The following is a 10587-nucleotide window of genomic DNA, read 5'->3' on the forward strand; positions in this document are numbered from 1 at the left end:
TTTTGTTTAAGAGTAAAATTTATGTTAACTCTATGTCAGACATACATAACTGGTGGGTTGGTCTTCTAGATTGTTGTTGGTTGCTACTAGATTGTACCTTGATTGGGAGTTTCCCAAAGTATTCAGTCTTCAGTCACTAAATTTTCTGCAATGTTATTCCTGACTGGCCAGCTAGAAACACTGAAACCTGTGTTACTGACTGGTATTTTGGCAAGTTGTTTTTCTTAGTCACTACACATTTGTGTTATGTGAGAAATAATTCATGTGCAGAAAAAGAATGAAATGAAAGTATTTGTTTTCCACCGTAATCTTTCTCAAGATCCAGTATCCCCCACCTACTGGGCCAGCAGCATCTGTCCCACAGCATTTGTTCATGCTAGTTTCAAAAGGAGCAATGAGGAAAGGAACAAAAAAAGCCCTGAATAGATATGGAGGAAGAGGAGGTGAGTGTGGTGTGTGCATTACAGACAGAGTAGAAATGAGGTGCCTTTGAGAGGCTCAAGGATTTTTTTCCTTTGAGGTGCAATTTAATCTATATCATGTTACTTGCATAGTAGTGTGTATGGTTGGACTCGATGATCTCAAAGGTCCTTTCCAACCATGAAGATTCTATGATTCTGATTCTATGATTCTAATTCTATGATTCTAGTGAGTGCCTCCTAAGGGTTAAACACAGGGTCAAGAAAGCACATAAGAAAGATTCAAGTTCTCTTGACGTCAGTACAAGACTTAGATTAATTTATCCCTGAATTAAATAGTAAGTAGAAATAAGAGAACATATTAGAGCTCAGCTGATTCCCTTTTTTGACCTCGAACTTACCCATTTGACACCAAAAGCATATAAGGCATGAGTGATTTTTCTCTTAAAAATGGACCCCAGATGGTCTGCCTGTCTTATCTTTGCAGTGCCTTTGAGAAGCTCACACAGAAACTAGGGGTTACTTAGGGTGCTCGTTGGCTTCATTTAGCTCTGGAGAGAGCCCTAATGCAAAAATAATGTGAACACTCGCACTGGTTTGTCGCCTGTTGTCTTCTGGGGATGTAAGGAGCTCTGTGTGTGTGTGTACGTACAGCAGACGTGTAGCCTACTAGTTTTGAACTGTGTGTGTGAATTGCAAATATGTCTTCTGAGAGTGAGGAAACTTGGAAAGAATGAGGTCATTGTGCATAATAAATCCCCCATATGCTTCTCTTCTGCCCTACAGCCCACAAGAGAGACATTTCAGAGAGGGTTACTTTATAATTTACATTCCTATTGTTAAAACTGGGAAACGAAGCACAGATATGGTATGAGGAATGGCTTGTTCATTTTAAGTGGAAGAAAAAAAATATTGAGATATAACTGCCTGGAAAACAAATTTGAGGTTCATTAAACCAACCATATCTAAAGGGGGTGAGACCAGAGGTAAGGACAAAGGAAAACTTACATGCGATATATTTTTTTTACTGCTGTACATAGCATCTGTGTGATATCACAGGTGTTAAATTAGCCACAGGAGGGCTCTCCTGTTCTTCACTTGAAGAAATATATTAGGAACCATGAAAACTGCAGGGGAAAAAAAAAATTGGTTCACAGGGCATACTCTGCTTGCAAGTAAATATCATTTAAAATGTGTCGTTAGCACAGTAACTGCATGCTTCACTTCTTCATACAAAAATAGTCATTAAAATACTGTCACAAGATCAGCTAGTTCTTGATCAAGCGGGGACGGGGGAGGACTCCAAGCTGTAAAGAATTTCTTGTATAGCTGGGCACTGAGCACGGGCTGGTGTTTAGTCATGAGAGAACGGTAATTACACACGGACATTTGTATCTCTGGCCCCTTGCCCGCACAAGGATTAACCGCACGTTGACATCTGGAGTTATACAGCCTCCCAGGGCTGCGCTGTGGCTAAGCAACAGCCCGTTATAGGAAGTCTGAGGAAGAGCTCTGCGTGTTGGCAGCTCCTGCAGGATTTCTACTTACGAGAGGCAGAAGGTCCCCAGGGGTGCCGACAGCAACTTACCGAAGTATCTGATTGCCGCGCAGTCCTGCAGTTAGTCTCGCAACAGCCTTAGGAAGCAGGCAAGATATAATAGGCTCGTTTAACCAGCGGAGAACTGAGCAGACAGATTCAAAGAGGGATTAACACACTCAAGTCCAGAGTCGTGATCCAAATCTTTTGCCTGTTCCCTCCCAGCAGCAGCCTGGTCCTGACACCACCTAGATTCAATGGAGGCTTCCATGTCCTGCCTGCAATTCCAAAAACGCTGTAGGCTGTGCAAATATCCCTAGTGGTCTCTGTCTGAAAAGCCAGGCTCTGTAAACTAAACAGAGTGGCATCTCTGTCTTCCCAAAGGGATTTTCAGGTCCAGGATCATCCATCCTGCTTAACTGTTAGCATTTTCCTTGTCTCAGTTTTGGCCTCTGATAGTCTGCCTCTTCTCAAAGAAGACACAGAAAGGGTATGGGGGATAGCATATGTCAAAATTTTTCTAACAAGCAGCTTGGAGGCTCACAGTTTTGCACTGGAGAGAATTCAGTGGATACAAACCAAGTTGTGCACTTGACATTACAGCAAGAAAAAGGTTTCAGAGCTGCTCTGTTTAGCTGTATCAAAATAGATATTTAGATTCTCACAAACAGCAGTTGCATGTTTTGTGCTCATGGTTTGAGCTGGAGCAGTTGTGGACTACAATTTTAATCTTTCATGGTAGCCCATTGGCTACTAAGAACACTTGCCTGTGCATATGGGAGAACTGAGTTCATTTCCACCAGTCTCGACTTTCTCTTCCTACAGAAATACCCTCATGCCAGGGTAACTTTTGCTCTTGCTGGCTTACATTTTTGGTATAACATTTATTCTTGAAAATCTCACCATGTGGACAAGAACATAAAATTCAGAGCTTACAGATGAGCAAGATGGAATCTGTTTCTGTAAGCAGAGGTTAGAGCAGTCCTTTGGGGGCTGGCTTAAAGTCTCATTTGGCTCTGCTTTGTTAAAGGCTGTAAAAATAAAAAAAAACAAAACTATGTTTCTGCCTCAGCTGAATTTGAACAGGAATGATGATAGCTTTTCTTAAACAGCTTTTCCCTCTTTAGAAGACTTGCTGGAAGTTCTTGCTCCTGACTAGGGAAAGGAGTGGTTGGTTGGATATGAAACCTCTGGAGAGGTGAGAAGCTCATGCAACGAGGGTGGTGAGGCACTGGAACAGGTTGCCCAGGGAAGCTGTGGATGCCCCATCCCTGGAAGTGTTCAAGGCCAGGCTGGATGGGGCTTTGAGCAACCTGGTCTAGTGGGAAGTGTCCCTGCCCAGGGCAGGGGGTTGGAATGAGATGATCTTTAAGGTCCATTCCAATTCAAACCATTCTATGATTATGTTGGATGTTGGCTAGCTTCAGGGAGTTTCCTGCTCAGTGGCCTTCTTGTATCCCTATCTTTTGGAGACTTCTGGTTTCTCTTGTCTTATATAGAAATGCTAGGTGCCCAGCTAAGGATTTAGATTTCTCTTTGAGGCACTACTCAATACAGTTTAGCTTTAAAGCTTTTAGGTCTTTTACTGGTTCAAGTCATTAACTTATGGGCATAGCATTAACATAGTAAGGTTTGGTTTCTAGCTATTTACCTAAGCCCTGGCTTGTCCTTCCCAGCCTTGGTATTATTCTTCCAAGTCTTTGCTCTGCTAAACAGAATGAGAATTAGTTTTGCTGTAAGTCCCTTGTGTTACAGTACACTTCAGCAGTTAATTCCCTAAAGACAAGAATCTGTAACACTGTCATCGTCTTTAAATGCCTTTTACCAGAAAAAGAGCTCATTTATTCTTAAGAGGCTAGCATGTTAAATGCTAAATGGACCAATGGTTTCCAAATATTGCTGAAGGACTTCTGGTAATCTTGCCATCAGAAAATGTCTGGATCAAAAAGACGCAGGCTCTGGATCTTTTCATTCACTCTCCTTGTCAGGTAGCATAATTTTCACTTGTCAGTCAAAGCTGGATTAGCGATCCTTTTCCTCTTTCCTTGTCAGCACTTGTACGTTTGAAGTGTCAGCGCTTCAAAGTCCTTGCTTTCCATAACTGTTTTCTTTGCATTAGCCAAAGCTTTAAACCACTTTTTTTCTCTACCTTTTCAGTTTCTGGTTCGCCTTAATGAGCCTTTCTATTGTATTTATTGTTGCACTAAATATTCAGCTCTCATTCCTCACCTTTTCCAACACATTCATTTTTAGCTTGCCTCTCATGATGTTTTTTTCCTACATCCTAGTTGCTCAGTTGAGGTTCACCTGCTTTCACACTAGTATTAGTCTTCCAAAGTAATCAGGCTTGGGCAATGTAAGAGTAAAGGACGGGGAAGGAGAGAATAGAAATGCTCCCTGTCTTATTGGAAAGGAGTAAGAATACATTATATTTCCTTTGCTACTGCTGTTCCAACTTCATGACCTAAGCAATAATATTTGCTCCTAAGTATTCCTCTGGTGTAGTTTTTGGCTGCTGGATCAAAATAGTTATTGCCTCTTGCCATACTCTGTCAATTAAAACATTTAGAGTTTCTGGCCATAGTCTTCTCTAAAATGACTTGACTACAAGTTTTAATAATGTGAGGAGGTTTGTGGATGTTATAAGGAATGACTATTTTCTAACATTCCATTCACTGGAGCCTAATTTCAACATTTAAGCTGGTTTTTTTAGAGTTCTGCAATAAAAGCACCTGAAATTCTTGCTCAGTTTAACACAGTCTGCTGCTGTTGTTTTTAGTGCTGTATGATGCTCTAGCTGTCTGGGTAAACCCGAGGTGCATGAAACTGCAAGCTCTTTGGTGCTTAGATCACCTGCTGTTTGTGGTATGCTGCACAAGTATTTATTTCCTTTTGCATCAGCTGCTTACGCACAAAACTGTAGGAAAATAAAGCTGAAAAAAACCTTGGCAAGTTATAGAGCCTGTTACTCTCCCACAACATTCCTGACTGTCTCCTAAAGATTTCCTGTGATGGAGATCCTAAACCTGTCAAAGCCATTTATTCCAGTTCTTTAGTATTCTTAGCAATAAGAAGTATTTTGGAAGTTCAATTAGCTCTTATTTCACCTCAGGTCAACAATTTCTTATCCTCCCTGTTACAAATATGGAGCATAGGCTGCTCCATTTCTTTTTGAAGACTATTAGCATAGTCTTCCTTAGTCTTCTCCTTAGAAGAGATGATCCCACTTCTTTCTTAGGTCATGTTTTCTCTTCACCTTGGGATATTTACCCCATGCACACACTCCACCCTTGACTGCAAGGGGCATTACTGTTACCGAAACAGGACAGAGTGGTGGGAAGGCCTTTTCCTGGGAGGATCATGTTGATCATGTCGACCTGAATGTGGACTCATGTTCAGCCTGTGATTCCCGGTGTCATCCATAGGAGACCTATGCCTAGCTAGTTGTTTTGCAACTGATTAGACCCATTTAAGCATGAAAGCTTGCATTCATTCCAGCTTTTCATGGTTGATTTTGTCTTTCAGCATCCTCCTAGTCCTTCCTATCTTCGTCATCTACAGATTTATTATTCGTTTTGTCTCTGTTTCTTCCTATTGACTATACGGTGAGCCTAGCTCAGCCATAGCTGTCCTAAAGTCAGGTAAGGTAGCTCTCACCTGAAAGATGGACAGTTAAATTTAACTCATATAAGAGTAACTGAGAGCATAGTTATTGCTGAACAAGTAAATGTGATAAACACATGCCTAACCAAAAAACCACATCCCTCCAAAAAACGATCAGTTAAAAAAGCAACACATCAAAGCCAGTTGATTTTCTGTATTCTCTCAAGTGGAGGCAAACACTTGAATAGATCTGAGAAGATGCACTTTGGTTTTTTACGTAAGAGCCAGCAGTCTTGCAAAGGGTTGGGACAAGGGGGATGGACTGAGAAGGTATTACAAACTATTATGCAGACCATGCAGATTGCCAAGGGAAGATTCTCAGGTCCCTCAGCAATGGCAGTGCAACCACCGCTACTCCCAGGTTCTTGTAGGTGCAATGGTAGTACTTCAGCCTGCACTGGGTCAGAGAAAAAGTAACTTCTTCCTGTGTTTAATTTTTCCAAATATGACATGAAGTTTCAGATTTCCTGCATAAATATTACATGGGCCTCAGAAATTATTTATAACCAGTGCATTTGAATTCAGAACCAGCTGTAGAAATAAATGTCCAGTACTTCAGAGGCAGTTTTACTTGTAGCAAATACAGATTAAATATGCATTTTTCCAGTTTATCACCTCCCAAAAAACATAAGAAAAAGAGTGATGAATGAAATTATTACAATCCAAGCATGATATCAAAGTGCCTGAGGTTTGATTACTTGTAACTCTGTACAAGTAATCAAAAGGATGGATACCAAAATAAAGACTCTCACTACACCTCCATTTATTAATAGTGACTTTTTTAAATCTTATATTGATACGGGCATTTGTAAAGATGATACATTGAGTAATTTGGAAGGAAAGAAGTAATCTGCAAACTTCCTGTCCTCAAGCTGAGACCAAAATTCTTTTGACCAGTGCCTTGAAACGGGTAAGGAATAAGCTCAAGAAAAACAGGAAAAAATACATTTGTTTGTGTGTTTAAATTCACAACAGTTCTGCCAAGATCAGCAAGGAGCCTGCCAGACTGGGAGCCAGAGAGCCATGGTGCTGCAGAAACTTTACATTGCCCTGTAATCACCAAGGGCGTCAAAATGGACCCTGGGGAAAACTTGCTTGCATAAGAGAACATCCATATATTTTTTTTCTTTCAGTCTGTGGCAAAGTGGATATGTCAGTGGGGAGAGCACAGGGGAGAAGAGAACAATAGAAACTGCGAGGTATTATTTTGGGCTTTGAGGCTGTATAGGGTGACGAGAAGCAAAGCCTTATGCAGACTGCTGAAATAGTTTTAGACGGTGTCTGGAAAATACTGTATATGTTCTGGTTATTATTATTATTTGAATGTAGCTTTATGTTTTTTTCTGAGTCTTCAGAGAAAAATATTCAGGAACAAAATGGACAGTTTTGGCTCTTTGTTTCATATAAACAACTGAAAGGCACTGTTTGCTCCATATTTTCTTGAAGAGGACTTATTGCAGGACATTTTTTAATTCTATTGGGATACAGTTGTTTACAAAAATTAAAAATAAAAAAATCTTTTGTCAAAGCATTACCCATTATTTAAAGCTTCAAACCCATTTCTGTTCTTTTCAAGAGTCCGATTCCAAGTACATTCATCTTTGGGCACAACATTAATGGTTGGTGCCAACCTGAAGTTTTCTGAGGGAAAAATGATGTATTTGAAACTAGCCTGGAAAAGAGCACAAATACTCCAAGCAAGAAAAAATGACCTCACAGTTCGGAGAAGGAGAAGCATGACAAGCTGAATTCCAGAGTAGCTTTAGTCTTTACATTTTAAAGTCTTGCATGGCCAAGGAAGTATACAGTGCATTTTGAGTAGCTTCAAACTTTCTGCTTACAGAATATATATGTTTCAAAATGCCACGCTGTATATGCTGTCCTGTGCTGTGTCTTTTAAGTAGTCATCTCAAATGCACGTTCAGCACTCCTGTAGCAACTGAGAATCTCTCTTCTCCTACCAGATGATACTCAGTCTGGAAAAGCGTTCTCACCACATCAAACCAGAGGCTCAGTGCCCTTCAGGAGAGATGGGAGAAACGCAAAGATAGCCCAGAGGAGAGAAATAACAATAGACAGGTTTGTGGAAAACACAAGGGAGGCTGAATGCATTGCTATTATATCTAGATAAGAGAAAAGTAAAAGCAAATTAATTGTAGGAGTCTTCTGTAAAGGGAGAGAGAATTAGAGTCACAGAATAATTCAGATTGGGAGGGCCCTCAGGAGGTCTCTAGTCCAACCTCTCCTTCAAAGCAAGGTCAATGCTGAATTCAGACCAGGTTGCTCAGCATTTTGAACAGTCAGGTCTTGAAAACCTCTAAAGAGGAGGGAGAGTCCGCAACCTCTTCCAGTCTATAATGAACCTCAGAGTGAAAATTTTGTCCAGATGTCCAGCCAGAACCACCCCTGTTCCAGTTTATGACCACTGTCTCTAATCTATGACCACTCTCCCCTGCCATGCCCCTCAGTGTAGAGCTCGCCTCCATCTTCTCAGTAACTTTCCTGTAAGTCTTCAAAGGCTGCTATTAAGTCCCTTTTAAGCCTCAACTAGCTATTCCCTCCATCTGAGATACTTACTCCAAAGAAAAAATGGGTTGTCAGCAGAAGGCTTAGATTCAAGAGAAGCCCCAGTAGGGAGCACAGAGAGGCCTGACAATGAGGACGTTGGTAACCTCCTCTGTCATTGGAGGTCATTGAGAATCAATTAGAAAAATGTATGGTTATCCACCCATCAGGTAGAAATGCCAGGGGATGAATGTGATGACCCCTCAAGGTGCCTTCCAGCCCTGTTTTCTGTTGCTTTCATTCTATGCTAGAAAAGCATGCGAATACAAACTCTGGTGCCAACTTAGTGCCATGGAGCTACGTACGTGGCAAGACTGAGCCGTAGGTGCATAATAAATTTCAGCACTTATTAATATTTCAGGAAGTTATGAATGACTGAAAATCACCAGGGAAACAGTTATAATGGAAATAATATTGTAGCCTGAATTATTGCAGTGTTAGCAGATGTCCGTTCTGCTTATGTCTAGTCACCCGAGATAAATGGAGTATGGTGCAGGTTTTTTTTAAAGGTCAAGGAATAGGTCTACCATTAATGGATGTTTTAAAAAATCTGTCACCGCTACTACCGGTCGACCTTAATTCTTTGTATTTAATAATTTCAATTTAATATTATTTCTCATATCTCTAAATATCTATGTGGAAGAGAGTGATAATGGTATTACTATAGATAAAGTATTACTATAGGTGTGGAAACCAGGACTTAGAAAGATTGTCAAGCACGATGTTATTGAAACAAGAAAGAGAAGTTAGATTTGTTTGATGCTCTTCCAAAGCATGCAGGAATGCAGTGTCTCCCCTGGAAACCAGAGAACCAAATTGCTCAGACCTCTCTCTTTGCCAATTAGGTTTTCTAGGTGTATGCACAAAAGCACTTGAAGGACTCCAAATTAGTGGCCGCTCCTGGAAATTTTACCTTTCGGTTACTCTGTAGGAGGACACTTGACGAAGACAGACAAGGATTAAGGGGTAAGCCAGCCCTGAGCAGTCTAACACATCACCCATCCCACTCCGCACTGGGCAGCCTGTGTGTGCGTCTGAAGCTGTGTGAATGCCACGTGCAGCAAAAAATAAGCCAGGCATAGTTTTGTGTTTCTTCAGATAGCAGGGACCCCTTTCTGACCTACTCAGTGTGAAACATTGTTCTTGCTTGCACTCTATTTTTGAAATCCTTCATCGTTCTTTTCACCATCTCCATTGTGTTCTCACAAAGAAACGTGTTTCCTTCAGCAAGGTTTTGATACCCAGCGAAAGAACACCCACCTGTTCTCTGTGTTCGTTTCTGCTCTGCTGCCACAACCTGCTGATTGCAGAGGGAGCATTTCACTTCCATTATAGTTTAAATAAAATGATAGGCTGGCTACATAGGGAATCCATTAGCCTTAAGCAGTCTAGTCACTGTTAATTACAGGCTTGAGACTTTGGAAAGCAGGGTCAAAATTCTCCATTTTTCAATGGAACACTACGTCATTTGAACACTGTCTTCTGTGCACCATTCATTGACAGTTCTGCTGCTCAAAACTCAGCAGCGACTCTTCTGTGGTAAGTGAACGTCTTCTTTTTCAGTCTGCACCCAGAACAGAACATAAAGCAAAAACCTCATTAAGCAGAGTTCACTCTGCAGGCAAGTTATTTGCTTAACAGTGTGCTGGTGTGAAGTGGAAAACACCTTGTAAAGTTGAAGCTTGTAATGTTATCTAAAAGACGGAGCTGTGAAGGAGAAAGTGAGGTGGCGGAGGCAGTTTGGACATGATGTTTATTTCAGTGTTTGAGGGTTTCTCCAGAGCAAAGCCTGATTTTTGAGGGGGGAGCCTGGAAGGGATGTTTATTGAAAATGTAAGCCTTTCAAATGGAAATGGAAATTTTATGTAAAACTGTTTAGTCAACTGTCATTTTGTGTTAAGCTTGAAAAAAAAAAATCACAAACACGATGTTTTGCTTTTCTTTAAGCATTTCTACCATACAGTTGAAGGAAATCATCTGTAAAAACCTTGATACTGCAGCTTTACCTCTCTATGGTCAGTTTTGAATGCACCAGCTGAGGCCCTGGCCCTCCTGTTTGCACACAGAGGGTCCTGACCCCCCAGAAGAGGGGGGGAGTTGCAGAGTGCATGGCTTCTGCCACCCACCCTTCTTCCAGAACTGCTTTGCCGGGGGGCCGTGTCCGTACAGAGGCTGTATCCTCTCAGCTGGGTGTGTTTGGGCAGGGAAAGTCCTCCCGACTGCCAGCTGGGTCAGAGCGGCTCCCAGGGCAGCCTCGGCGTGGGCAGCTCGGGAAGCGCCAACTGGAGGCTCTGCTTTCTCTGGGGCAATAACACAGGAGAAGATAAAGAAGCACAGGACAAATACAACCCCGCTTTCTCCTTACGAAATGCAAAGGCAGAAATGCTAGGACAGTCTGGAAGC

This window comes from Chroicocephalus ridibundus, chromosome 3 (assembly GCF_963924245.1).
Source record: "Chroicocephalus ridibundus chromosome 3, bChrRid1.1, whole genome shotgun sequence".
NCBI classification, from domain to species: Eukaryota; Metazoa; Chordata; class Aves; order Charadriiformes; family Laridae; genus Chroicocephalus; species Chroicocephalus ridibundus.